General features: G+C 39.5%; 1 pseudogene; it reads right to left on the bottom strand.

The window, feature by feature from the left end:
• Positions 1–7,796: 7,796 nt before the first annotated feature.
• LOC101327962 (mitochondrial import inner membrane translocase subunit TIM14 pseudogene) lies at positions 7,797–8,132 on the bottom strand (annotated as a pseudogene).
• Between the last annotated feature and the right edge of the window lie 3,851 nt (positions 8,133–11,983).

The raw sequence follows: 11,983 nt of genomic DNA, 5'->3' as shown, positions 1-11,983 counted from the left end.
AGTGGTTGGGGGTCCGCCTGCCGATGCGGGGAACACGGGTTCGTGCCCCGGTTCAGGAGGATCCCACGTGCCACGGAGCAGCTGGGCCCATGGGCCATGGCCGCTGAGCCTGCGAGTCCGCAACGGGAGGGTCCACAACAGTGAGGGGCCCACGTAGCACACACACACAAAAAATTTATGCCTTACCCTTTGGCCCAGAAATTTCAACTTTAGGAATCTACCCAGAGGAAATAATGGGATGGATGTGAAGATATAGTCAAAAGAATGCTCATTGATGGGTTATTTAGAATGTTAAAAAAAATTGGGACAGTCCAGAAGTAGAGTTGGCTTAGTAAATTATAATATCTCCTATTATGGAATATTATGCAGTTATAAAAATCATATTGCAGAATACTTTATGGACATGGAGAAATATTCTGGATAATATGTCAAACAAACAAAAACATAGATCACAGAGCAGATATGATCATATTTTTAATAAGAAAAACACTGCAAAAGGACCAGAAGGATATTAACCAAGAGGTTAACAATGGTTATCTTTGGATGTTGAAGTTATAGGTGAATTTTGATAGTGTTCCTTTAAATTTTTATATATTTTCTAAGTTTTCTACTCTGAAAATGAATAATTTTTATAACTTGGAAAGAATAAATAGGGACTTCCCTGGTGGTCCAGTGGTTAAGACTCCATGCTCCCACTGGAGGGGACCCGGGTTCGATCCCTGATCAGGGAACTAAGATTCCACATACCGAAACTGAGCCCTTACACCGCAACTACTGAGCCCTCGCGCTCTAGAGCCCGAGTGCTGCAATTAGAGAAGTCTGCGCACTGCAGTGAAGAGCCCGCACACTGCAATGAAGACCGAGCACAACCAAAATAAATAAATAAATAAATAATTTTTTTAAAAAAAGAGGAAAGAATAAACAATGAGTGCTATCTGCAGCAAGAAAACTGTACCAGGATCCTTATAAAAATCTAGAAAAATAATTTTAAAGGAAAAAAAAATCATCTAATATCCCACTACTTAATGAGAAATTCTGTAATTGTTTGACATGTTTTCTTTTGCATGTGTTAGTGCTTACTTTTACACTCACTTTGTGTGTGTAATATATTTGAATTAATAAATCCACATAGAGTATATGAATTACTTCAGTTACTACATTATCAATCATTATAAATTAACGTTTAATATAAAAGAACTACATGACCATTGTAAAAATTTAAATGGTTATAGAAGTATTTTATAAAAATCTACTGTTCCCAAAGAAGAAAGAAGAACTACAGTCCTGCAACCTGTGGAATGAAAACCACATTCTCAAAAAGATAGACAAAATGAAAAGGCAGAGGACTATGTACCAAATGAAGAAACAAGATAAAGCCCCAGAAAAACAACTAAATGAAGTGGAGATGGACAACCTTCCAGAAAAAGAATTCAGAATAATGATAGTGAAGATGATCCAGGACCTCAGAAAAAGAATGGAGGAAAAGATCCAGAAGATGCAAGAAATGTTTAAAAAAGACCTAGAAGAATTAAAGAACAAACAGAGATGAACAATACAATAACTGAAATGAAGTATACACTAGAAGAAATCAATAACTGAATAACTGAGGCAGAAGAACGGATAAGTGACCTGGAAGACAAAATGGTGGAATTCACCATTCCCATGCAGGGAAGTCCTGCATATGACATTTTAAAGACAGAAATGATAAGGCTTGTTGACAGGTTGGTCAGAAGCTTGATTTTATCAGTTCAACCAGGAGCTGAATTAGGCATCAATTAAACTAAATTTATAAAACTCTGAATTAGGGGCTTCCCTGGTGGTGCAGTGGTTAAGAATCCACCCGCCAATGCAGGGAACATGGGTTCAAGCCCTGGTCCGGGAAGATCCCACATGCCTGCCGTGGAGCAACTTAGCCCATTAGCCACGACTACTGAGCCTGTGCTCTAGAGCCCATGAGCAACAACTACTGAAGCCCCCGCGCCTAGAGCCCATGCTCTACAACAAGAGAAGCCTGTGCACTGCAATGAAGAGTAGCCCCCGCTCATCGCAACTAGAGAAAGCCCGCACACAGCAACAAAGACCCAATGCAGCCAAAAATAAATAAATAAATAAATATTTAAAAACACAAAAAATAAACAAACAAAAAGTCTGAATTATAAACCAGGATGTCACTTCGGTAGTTATAGTAAGAGGTGTATCTGTTTGAAAATAGAAATCCATTCTCTAGAGCACCCCCTTTCTTGGTTACAAATCATCTGATAACCAGAAAGTTGCTTCAAGAGCTGGGTATTATAAGATAAGGAGGTTAAATGCACTAAGGGGATTTTTCTCAAGCTGTGAAGGTTTGAGATATCCTTATTTACTGAACTATCCACCTGTCACACAGATTATAAGGATCCCACACTCTGGCTAGGTACTTTTTCTCTTAGTGCTGGAAGCATGTTGACATATTCTTACTTAACAGTTCTACTTAAAAAAAAAAACTCTATAATGAACTTGCCCTTGTTATTTATCATATCAGTTTTCATCATTTTGGGTTCCCTCTCATTTTGAGACCAGTAGTCCACTGTTCACTTTGTTTCTTTAGATGAAATTCTGTGCAGTGTTCATACCAGACTACTCTTTTCCTTCCCTTAGTTCTTTTAGCTCCCAAAGGGCTGAGGGAGGATGAGAAGCATCACTCCTTCTTCCTTTTCTCCTTTTTAGTTGGTTCTTCATGCATTTCATCTCAAATGAAGAAATCAATTAACTGGAACCATCAGGCTTCCCACCCTTTAAGTGGTGACCAGGGGGAGGAAAAGAGGGCAGTTTCAGCTTTTAGTGGCCCTTGGCTCAAATTTCTACAAGAATGGTAGAGGAAGGGGGTAGCCATTTCAGTCACGAATGATTACGTTCTTCTAGGCTAAACCTATAAACGCCAATTCTGTGGTGGTAAATGCCACCAAATTGGATTGCTTTTAAAACTACACATAACCATGGCAAATATAATTTCAGCCCTTTTCTTACACTGCGGTATCCTTTTACTTGCACCATACTTTGACAGAGAAAGAATGGAACAAGCTTCATTTTGATTCATGAATGTTGTTTTTATTCTAAATGCCCCATGTGAGGAGAATGCAAATGGATACAAGATATATGCAAATTCACTTGCATACCCAGAGAAGGCAAATGAGGCTTAGTTCTTAGATTCCTTGATCAGGCTCCCTGGGTGAGAAGGCTAAGGAAAGAGGTGTCTGTAAGTGAATTACAGAGAATGTCATGTTTGAGAAGGGAGAAGAGAGACGTTGGCTGCCATACAGCTCCCAGCATTCCAGAACCTGCATATAAAAGTGAGTGCAGCTGCCAAAGCAAGAGAAGGAGCTCAATGAAAGAACAGCCTTCATTGGCATGAGGGCGCCCAGGGCACAGAATGCACACAGCAGGATAAAATGGAATCTCCAACTTTTCTGCTTTAGGTCTTGACCCCAAATCCCTGCGTAAGTCTTTAAACCACTGACTATCTCTTTCTGCCTTCTCCCTCTCTCTTTTACAACCCAGGTCAGGACTAATGTGCAGTGAGTAAGGCAAAACATTTAAGGGGAGCCCCAGAAATCAGCAGTCAAGATAAATAATGTTTTAGTGTAGTACTTTTTAATTCAAAATTAGAGCAAAACAATCTATGTTGAACAAAAACCAAATCTGAAATGAAGACAGAATGCTATTGTGCACTTTTATGACCCTGCCTCAATCGCCCTGAGCCTGACCTTGGTTCCAATAAACTTTATTTGCAAAGCAGGTGTCTGGGGTAGTTTGCCAATTTGATTTTTTAAACTATTGCATTAAAATATTATTTATCTTGATGATTGAGTTTTTGGTGCCTCTTAAATTTGGTGCCCAAGGGGAGTGTGTCACTCACCCTACCCTAGTTCTAGTCCTTTTTCAATCCCTCCTTTTTCTCTTTTTTAACCTTTTGACAGTTCTGTTAGTTAATAAGCTCCCTCCTGGACTTGGCTCAATATAATGAGACCTGGGAATATGCAGGATGTACTGGATTTTGCAGAGAGTGTTTTCTCTTTCCACCTTCCTTCTTTGCCTTCTTTCTCTGAAATCAGTTCCCTGGCAGAGCATTCTTAATTGTCCTTTCCTGTCCTCCTATTTGCTTGACTTTTCTTTTTCTAAGCAGCATCTCCTAAATTTGTTGATCCTGGTTACCCAAGTTCTGTCATCTGTCATCTCAAAAAGCCCCTCGGGCTTCCCTGGTGGCACAGTGGTTAAGAATCTGCCTGCCAGTGAAGGGGACACAGGTTCGAACCCTGGTCCAGGAAGGTCCCACATGTCTGCTGCGGAGCAACTAAGCCCGTGCGCCACAACTACTGAGCCTGCGCTCTAGAGCCCGTGAGCCACAACTACTGAACCGGGGAGCCACAACTACTGAAGCCCATGCGCCTAGAGCCCGTGCTCCACAACAAGAAAAGCCACTGCAATGAGAAGCCCGTGCACCGCAAGAAAGAGTAGCCCCCGCTCGCCGCAACTAGAGAAAGCCCGTGCACAGCAACAAAGACCCAATGCAGCCAAAAATAAATAAATAAATAAATAAATAAATAAATAAACAAATAAACTACGTTGTTGGTGTGAACAGTTTTAAAAAAAGAAGTCCCTCAATTCTTTTTCATTTTTTTGTGTATCATCTTTAATTTCTTTCATCAATGTCTTATAGTTTTCTGCATACAGGTCTTTTGTCTCCATAGGTAGGTTTATTCCTAGGTATTTTATTCTTTTTGTTGCAATGGTAAATGGGAGTGCTTCTTTAATTTCTCTTTCAGATTTTTCATCATTACTGTATAGGAATGCAAGAGATTTCTGTGCATTAATTTTGTATCCTACAACTTTACCAAAGTCATTGATTAGCTCTAGTAGTTTTCTGGTGGCATCTTTAGGACTCTCTATGTATAGTATCATGTCATCTGCAAACAGTGACAGTTTTACTTCTTCTTTTGCAATTTGTATTCCTTTTATTTCTTTTTCTTTTCTGATTGCTGTGGCTAGGACTTCCTTGTACTGATTTTAGACAACTAGGAGGGAAGAGAAATTTGCTCTGCTTGTGATAGAGGCTCTTATGCCTGAATCATGTCCGTGCACAGGGTAGGCTAGGATGGTTTGCTTAGGAGAATGGACAGTGTGTATATGCCATGACAGACACGTGTCAGAATAATTCCTGAGGTACTTATTCCTGTGCTGTGTTTATAAAAGAAAAATTATTATTTTTCTTTACTTTGGTGCCCTCACATTTATGTTCCATTCTAGGTTCGTATGACAATGGAGTAACATCATAAGTATTTTAAAATTATGTACATTCAAATATACACAACAAGAGAGGGAGGAAAGGAGAGAAAGAGGAAAAGAGAGAAAGAGAGAAGGAGAGAGAATTCAAATTTTGAAGGTACAGCTCAGCCATTACCCAAAATTTGGATATATCCCAGGGTGAGCATGAGAAGGGGGATGTGAATCTGTTGTTTCCTTACAAAGCTATGTCTATGGAATAGTAATTTATGAGCAATTTAAAGGAATTTTAGAGTAATTAGTCTATGTTCAGTTTTTTTCCTTACATGTTGATTTGCGAACCAACTGCCCATTAGAGGCTATTCTACTAGATAGAAATGAATGATTGTTACTATTGTGTTTTGTAAGAGTGTTTTCCAATTGTTTAATGCATTTGAATTCTCTTCACCCAACTAAATTTACTGTCTTTGAAAGAAAATGTAAGGTCATCGCTATCACACAATATTGCACTTAAACTTTTCTCCTCAGGGTCTGCAGCAGGTGTAGGTCAAGACTGTGGGCTCCATATGTTGACTTCCCAGGTTCAAATTTTATCTCCGCCCCTTATTAGCTGAGTGAATTTGAATAAGTTACCGAGTCTCAGTTTTTTTCTCATCTGTAAGGTGAAGATAACGCTACTACTGACCTCATAGGGTTATTGGAAGGATAAAATGAAATAATGCATGTAATGTGTTTTGCCCAGCACCTGGTGTTTAGTAGGCATTCAGTAAATCTTAGCTGTGATTGTAACAGGTCAGGGTTGCATGGCTGCATGGTTGCAAGTCTGCAATTTGAGGAGTTGCCACTAAAAATAGTGACTTCTCACTATGGTGGTAAGATTCAGTCAGGCTTCCTTCTGACAGACATCTGGTCAGCATGTTATTCCCGTTAGTTATGATTCTTTTCCATAATAATACATTTAGTAAGTGTACAGATCTGAACAATTACTAAGTTCTAAGGACCACAAAGAAAATGTGATACACTTAGAGAAAAATGGTACGAAATAGACTTAAGTAAAGTTTGGGTCCCTTTTTAGTTTCACTAACAGTTATCAACTACTTTTTAGTTCCTTGTCCTATTTCCAGGTGTTAATGGAAGATAATCTTCCTCCTATTATTAACAAACTTGCTTTGCATGTTTAAAACACCAGCTTTGGCACTGGTGCTCAAAGGTCTTAGCAGCTTGGTGAAAAGACCATAAGAACAGTTTTCTCCTATTTTCAGTTTTCTCATTCTCTTGCCTCGTGGGTTCTCAGTCCTCATTCTAGGATTTCTTAGGGGGGAAAAAATCTCATCACCCTTCCAATTATTTTATTTCTCTTCTCTGGGCAAAAAACTTACAGGGAAAGTTAAAAAAAGAATTGTGACCATATTGTGCACATACCCTTTTCTAATCAGGAGTTTCCTTGGTAGTTGGCTTTGCAGCCTTTAGCTGAGAAATCCCCCAGCTCCTATTACTCGTTTCTAATCATTGCTTAATATCATTAAAATTGGTTTCTCTAGAGCAGAGGCTGGCAAACTATGGCCCACGGGCTTGCTGCTTGTGTTTGTAAATAAAGCTTTATTGGAACACAGCCATGCCCATTTGTTTACCTATTGTGTGTGGCTGCTCTCCTGCTGTGACAGCAGAGTTGGGTAGTTGCCACAGAGACCATATGGTCCAAAAGCCTAAAATATTGACTGTCTGGCCCTTCTAGAGAAAGTTTACAGAAAGTTTACCACTGCTCTAGAGCATCTATAGCTTTCAGTTTTGTATTAGTTATCTATTGCTGAATAACAAATTACCCCAAAACTTAGCAGCTTAAGGCAAGACATATTGTTTCCCAGTTTCTGTGGGTCAAGAATTCAGGAGTGGTTTAAATGGGTGGTTCTGATTCAGGGTTTCTTATGAAGCTGCAGTCAAGACATCAGCCAGGACTCCAGCTATCTGAAGCCTTACCTGGAGCTGAAGACTCCACTTCCAAGATGGTTCCCTCACATGGCTGTTAGTAGAAGGCCTGGTTCCTTGCTAGCTGTTAGCAGGAGGTCTCAGTTCCTTGCCACATGGACCTCTCCACAGGGCTACTTAAGTGTCCTCACAACATAGCAATCGGCTTTCCTCCAGCAAGTGATCTGAGGGCAAGGAGAAGTCTGTAACATCTTTTATGATCTAGTGTCAGAAGTCACACACTCTTATTTGCACATTACTCTATTTTATTTTACTTTTGGGCCGCGCTGTGCGGCATGTGGGATCCTAGTTCCCCGACCAGGGATCGAACCTGTGCCCCCTGCAGTGGAAGCGTGGAGTCTTAACCACTGGACCGCCAGGGGAGTCACTGAACATTACTCTATTTATTAGAAGGAAGTTACTGAGTTCAGTCCACACTCACAGAGAGGAGAATTAAGCTTCATCTTTTATTTTTAATTATTTATTTTTTGCAGCTTTGAGGTATTTTATGATAAAAGCTGGTACTCATATACATCGACGAAAATGAACTTAAAATTCATCATACATATACTTCATTTTCTAGCTTGAACTTCTAGTAAATCTTTAGCGTCATTGATTTTTGACTGTTATCTAAGGAGATCCTGCCTTGTCTGGGTGATTTAAATGCATAATATGTCAATGAGCATCTCTTTCCTTTATTGGCTGTAGGGCTCACTCCTAGTAGTAATGCTGCTTCCTATTTTGTCATTTTGGGTTCACACTCACCTCTGTAATAGCCACTGGTGAGGGCAGATTTTGATAGACTGTGAAACATGTTTTACTTGAGGCTCCATATGCTTCATGGCTTGCAAAACGTAACAGCCTGCACATCCTGCAGCAGCAGTGGTCAGTCTAACCACTACCAGTGTATTGGCCGTAGTTCTGGCTCAGCTCCTCTGCCTCCAGGGAGAGCACAGTTGATTCCAGCCCAGAAGCCACAGGCACCAACTTCATTCTTCCATCAGAAAGCAACGCGGCTGCCACCAGCAAACACGAACCACCCAGACACGGGGGCCCCAGCACTTCAGCTTCATCTTTTAAAGGAAAGAGTAGCAAAGAATTTACGGACATATTTTAAAACCACCATCCTTAACTCCAATGCTTTTTTTAAAAAATAATTTTTTTTTAAATTCTTAAAAACAAATTTATTTGTTTTTGTTTTTGGCTGCGTTGGGTTTTTGTTGCTGCACGCGGGCTTTCTCTAGTTGCGGCAAGCAGGGGCTACTCTTTGTTGTGGTGCACGGGCTCTTTGCGGTGGCTTTTCTTGTTGCGGAGCATAGGCTCTAGGCGCGTGGGCTTCAGTGGATGTGGCATGCGGGCTCAGTAGTTGTGGCACGTGGGCTCTAGAGCGCAGGCTCAGTAGTTGTGGCGCACGAGCTTAGTTGCTCCGTGGCATGTGGGATCTTCCCGGACCAGGGCTCAAACCCGTGTCCCCTGCATTGGCAGGAGGATTTTTAACCACTGCACCACCAGGGAAGTGCCCAAACCATTTTTAAAGGTTTTTTTTTTTTTTTTTAAAGGCCTACAAGACGAGTTAAACTTTTTCCGTAAAGGACCAGTTAGTAAATATTTTTGGCTTTGTGGGCCATATGATCTCTGTTGCAACTACTCAACTCTGTATCAGGAAAGTAGACTAGACAATAGGTAAATGAATGGGCATGGCTGTGTTCCAATTAAGTTTTATTTACAAAAAATAGACAAGGAGTTGGATTTGGCCCATGGGCTGTAGTTTGCCATCCTCTAGTCCAGAAGATTCTTCTTCAGGAACACAAACCAGGGACTTCCCTGGTGGTCCAGTGGCTAAGACTCCGTGCTCCCAATGCAGGGGGACTGGTTTTGATCTCTGGTCAGGGACTAGATCCCACATGCCTCAACTAAGAGGTCTCATGCCGCAACTAAAGATCTCACACACGGCAACGAAGATCCCGCTGCCGCAGCTAAGACCCAGCACAGCCTAAATAAATAAATAAATAAATAAACATTTAAAAGAACGCAAACCAAAAAGTTGACTCACATAGAAGACATATAATTTAAAGCCAGGAATCTGTGCATCTTTGACCCTTCTCAACCAAGTCATAAGTTCCTCCAGGATAAGAACCATGGCTTAGAGTTCTTTTTATTCTCCTTCAGCACTTAATAAGGTTCTGAGCATGTAGTTGCTATTTAATTAATAATTGTTTATTATTTAATGGGTTCATAGTATTCTGTTGTATGACTATTCTATAATACTTAAGCAATTGTTTCTAGTCTTTGTTGGTACAAATAAGCTTCAATAAATACGGTTCTACATACATATTTGTACACACGTATGAGTGTATTCTAGGAGAGATTCCTAGAAGTATAATTATTGAGTCAAATATCATGCGTACTCTTGGGACTTCCCAGGCAGTCCAGTAGTTAAGACTCTGCGCTTCCACTGCAGGGGGCACGGCCAAAAAAAAAAAAAAAAAAGATCATGTGTACTCTTAATCTGACAAAAAGAATTTCAAATTAATGTTAATGTGTAATTTATTTCATATAATAAATGTACACTATTTCAGGACAAAATATACAAGGTGCCTTGAACTTTATTTATAGACTTGTATTTCCTGTGTGATCTTCATAGAACACTGTAAGCCCTTTATATGCAAAGTAGTACAATTGAATGCTGATGACCAATGTATCTATTGTCAAGGTGGTGTATATAGGTCACAGAGCAGGCAGAAATGAAATAAGTCTCTTGTTACCATGTTTTCAGAAACTTCTTGAGATGCCTCATAGAACTTTTAGATTTCCCAGAACATAATACAGAAATCACCACTAGCACTGCCCTTGCCACATCAAAAGCTCCTAGCCTGAGAGTCCTTGTTAAAACACAAATATGTTCAGGAGGCAGTATATCCCCTTATCTCACTATTATGTCAGTGTACACTATGGAAAGTATGAAAGGATTGGCCTGGCATCAGTGGACCAAGAAAGGGTGACATTTTAAAAAGTCATTTTGGGGACTTCCCTGGTGGTCCAGTGGTTAAGAATCCGCCTTCTAATGCAGGGGACGTGGGTTCAATCCCTAGTCGGGGAACTAGGATCCCATATGCCGTGGGGCTACCAAGCCCGCATGCCACAACTAGAGAAGCCCGTGTGCCACAACAAAGATCCCCGTGTGCCATAACTAAGACCCGAAGCAGCCAAGTAAATAAATAAATGAATAAAAAGTTATTCTCAATTAAAAGAATTTGCTGGAGAGGGGAGGAAAGGACCAAATTGTATTGAGTACTTATTAAGTATCAGATTCTTTACTCATGTTTCCGGTTAAAGTAGGTATTATTTATCTTTCTTTCACAGATGAGGAAACATGCTCAGAGGATTTATTGACTTTATTTACATGTCAGTCAAGTTTGATTTGAATTGGGGTCTAACTCCTAAGCTGTTTCTACTATATTATGCTGCCTCCCAATATGCTCAGAATGTACTGATATTCTCATGCTAGAGACATACAAGACCTCAGAGCACTGATTTCCCTAGCCTGGCCTTATGACACTAATGAACTTCAGGAAAATTTCAGCCTTTGCTCTGTCCAAGAACAAAGCAGGAGCTGTCCATCTGAAAGCAGACTTTTCAGCAGGTAAAGGGAAGCTGGCAGAAGAGATAGGGTAACCAGAAGTAATTACCTTGACCTAGAGTTGAGAGAAATGGAATGATTTAATTTAGTCATATTGTCTGGTCATTATGCTAATTAGAGGAAATAAAAAAGAAAGGGAAGGCAAATGGAAAGGAAAACAGTGGTGGTTAGGGGAATACTTGAGAGAAATAAACTGTTTGCTATTTATGGTCCCAATGAGGTAAAATCAAAACTGAAACTTCTTTGCTCTGCCTCTTTATGATTTTACTTTTAGGGGAAAAATCTATTTCACTGTATTTCTCTACCTAATAAATATTAGAAACAAACTTTGCTATTTTAATAACTACTTCTGTCCCTGTGCTTGGAGATTGTTCCTGGATTGTATTTCTTCCAAATATATAATATATATGAACATATATATTATAATGAAAAAGCTAGAGTAAAATTTCACTCATTTGGACTCTAGTAATTCAGAATTTAAAAAATCAGTTGTGGGTTGTGCTGAAATTTATGCTATTGGGGGTATAGATTTTTAAAAAATGACAACGAAGTCATTGAAAAAACAAATGGTGATATTCAAGTCATTTAAGGGAATTAATAACCTGTAAATAATTTAACATCTATTTCATATTTATTGCTTCTGTCTGAATTCAGACCAAAAAAATGTTGAATTTATTCAGTAAAGAAACTCTTGTTTACATGGCGTTCAACAACTGAATTAATCCCTAAGGGGCTATTATACACCTTAGATCTGCATTTTGGGAACGCTGAAAGTAAGAGGTTAAAAAATAATTTTTGGAAGGAAGGGTTATGCTAAAAGGAAGTAGAGAATTAGGGTCTAGAAACTATTATTGGAATCGACACGTAAGAGGTTTTTTGGTGACATCCAGAGGTTAGTTTTGGTAGTGTGGTGTGAATGGAAGCAAATTTTCAGGGATTTCAGGAATGACTAAGTAGTAAGGAACATTCATTCCAAATATTTGGCAGGGAAATGAAGGAGAAAAAGGACAGTAACAATGTAGGGTGGGAAATAACTGCAAGTGAAGATTTTTGCAAAAAGTGGGAGACTTCTGCATGATGGGAGGCAGAAAAAGAAGATTATTCTAGAAAGAAATGGAA

Source organism: Tursiops truncatus, chromosome 3, assembly GCF_011762595.2.
Source record: "Tursiops truncatus isolate mTurTru1 chromosome 3, mTurTru1.mat.Y, whole genome shotgun sequence".
Taxonomy (NCBI): domain Eukaryota; kingdom Metazoa; phylum Chordata; class Mammalia; order Artiodactyla; family Delphinidae; genus Tursiops; species Tursiops truncatus.
Note: the sequence above shows the minus strand (reverse complement) of the source record. Positions and strands in the feature narration are given on the sequence as shown.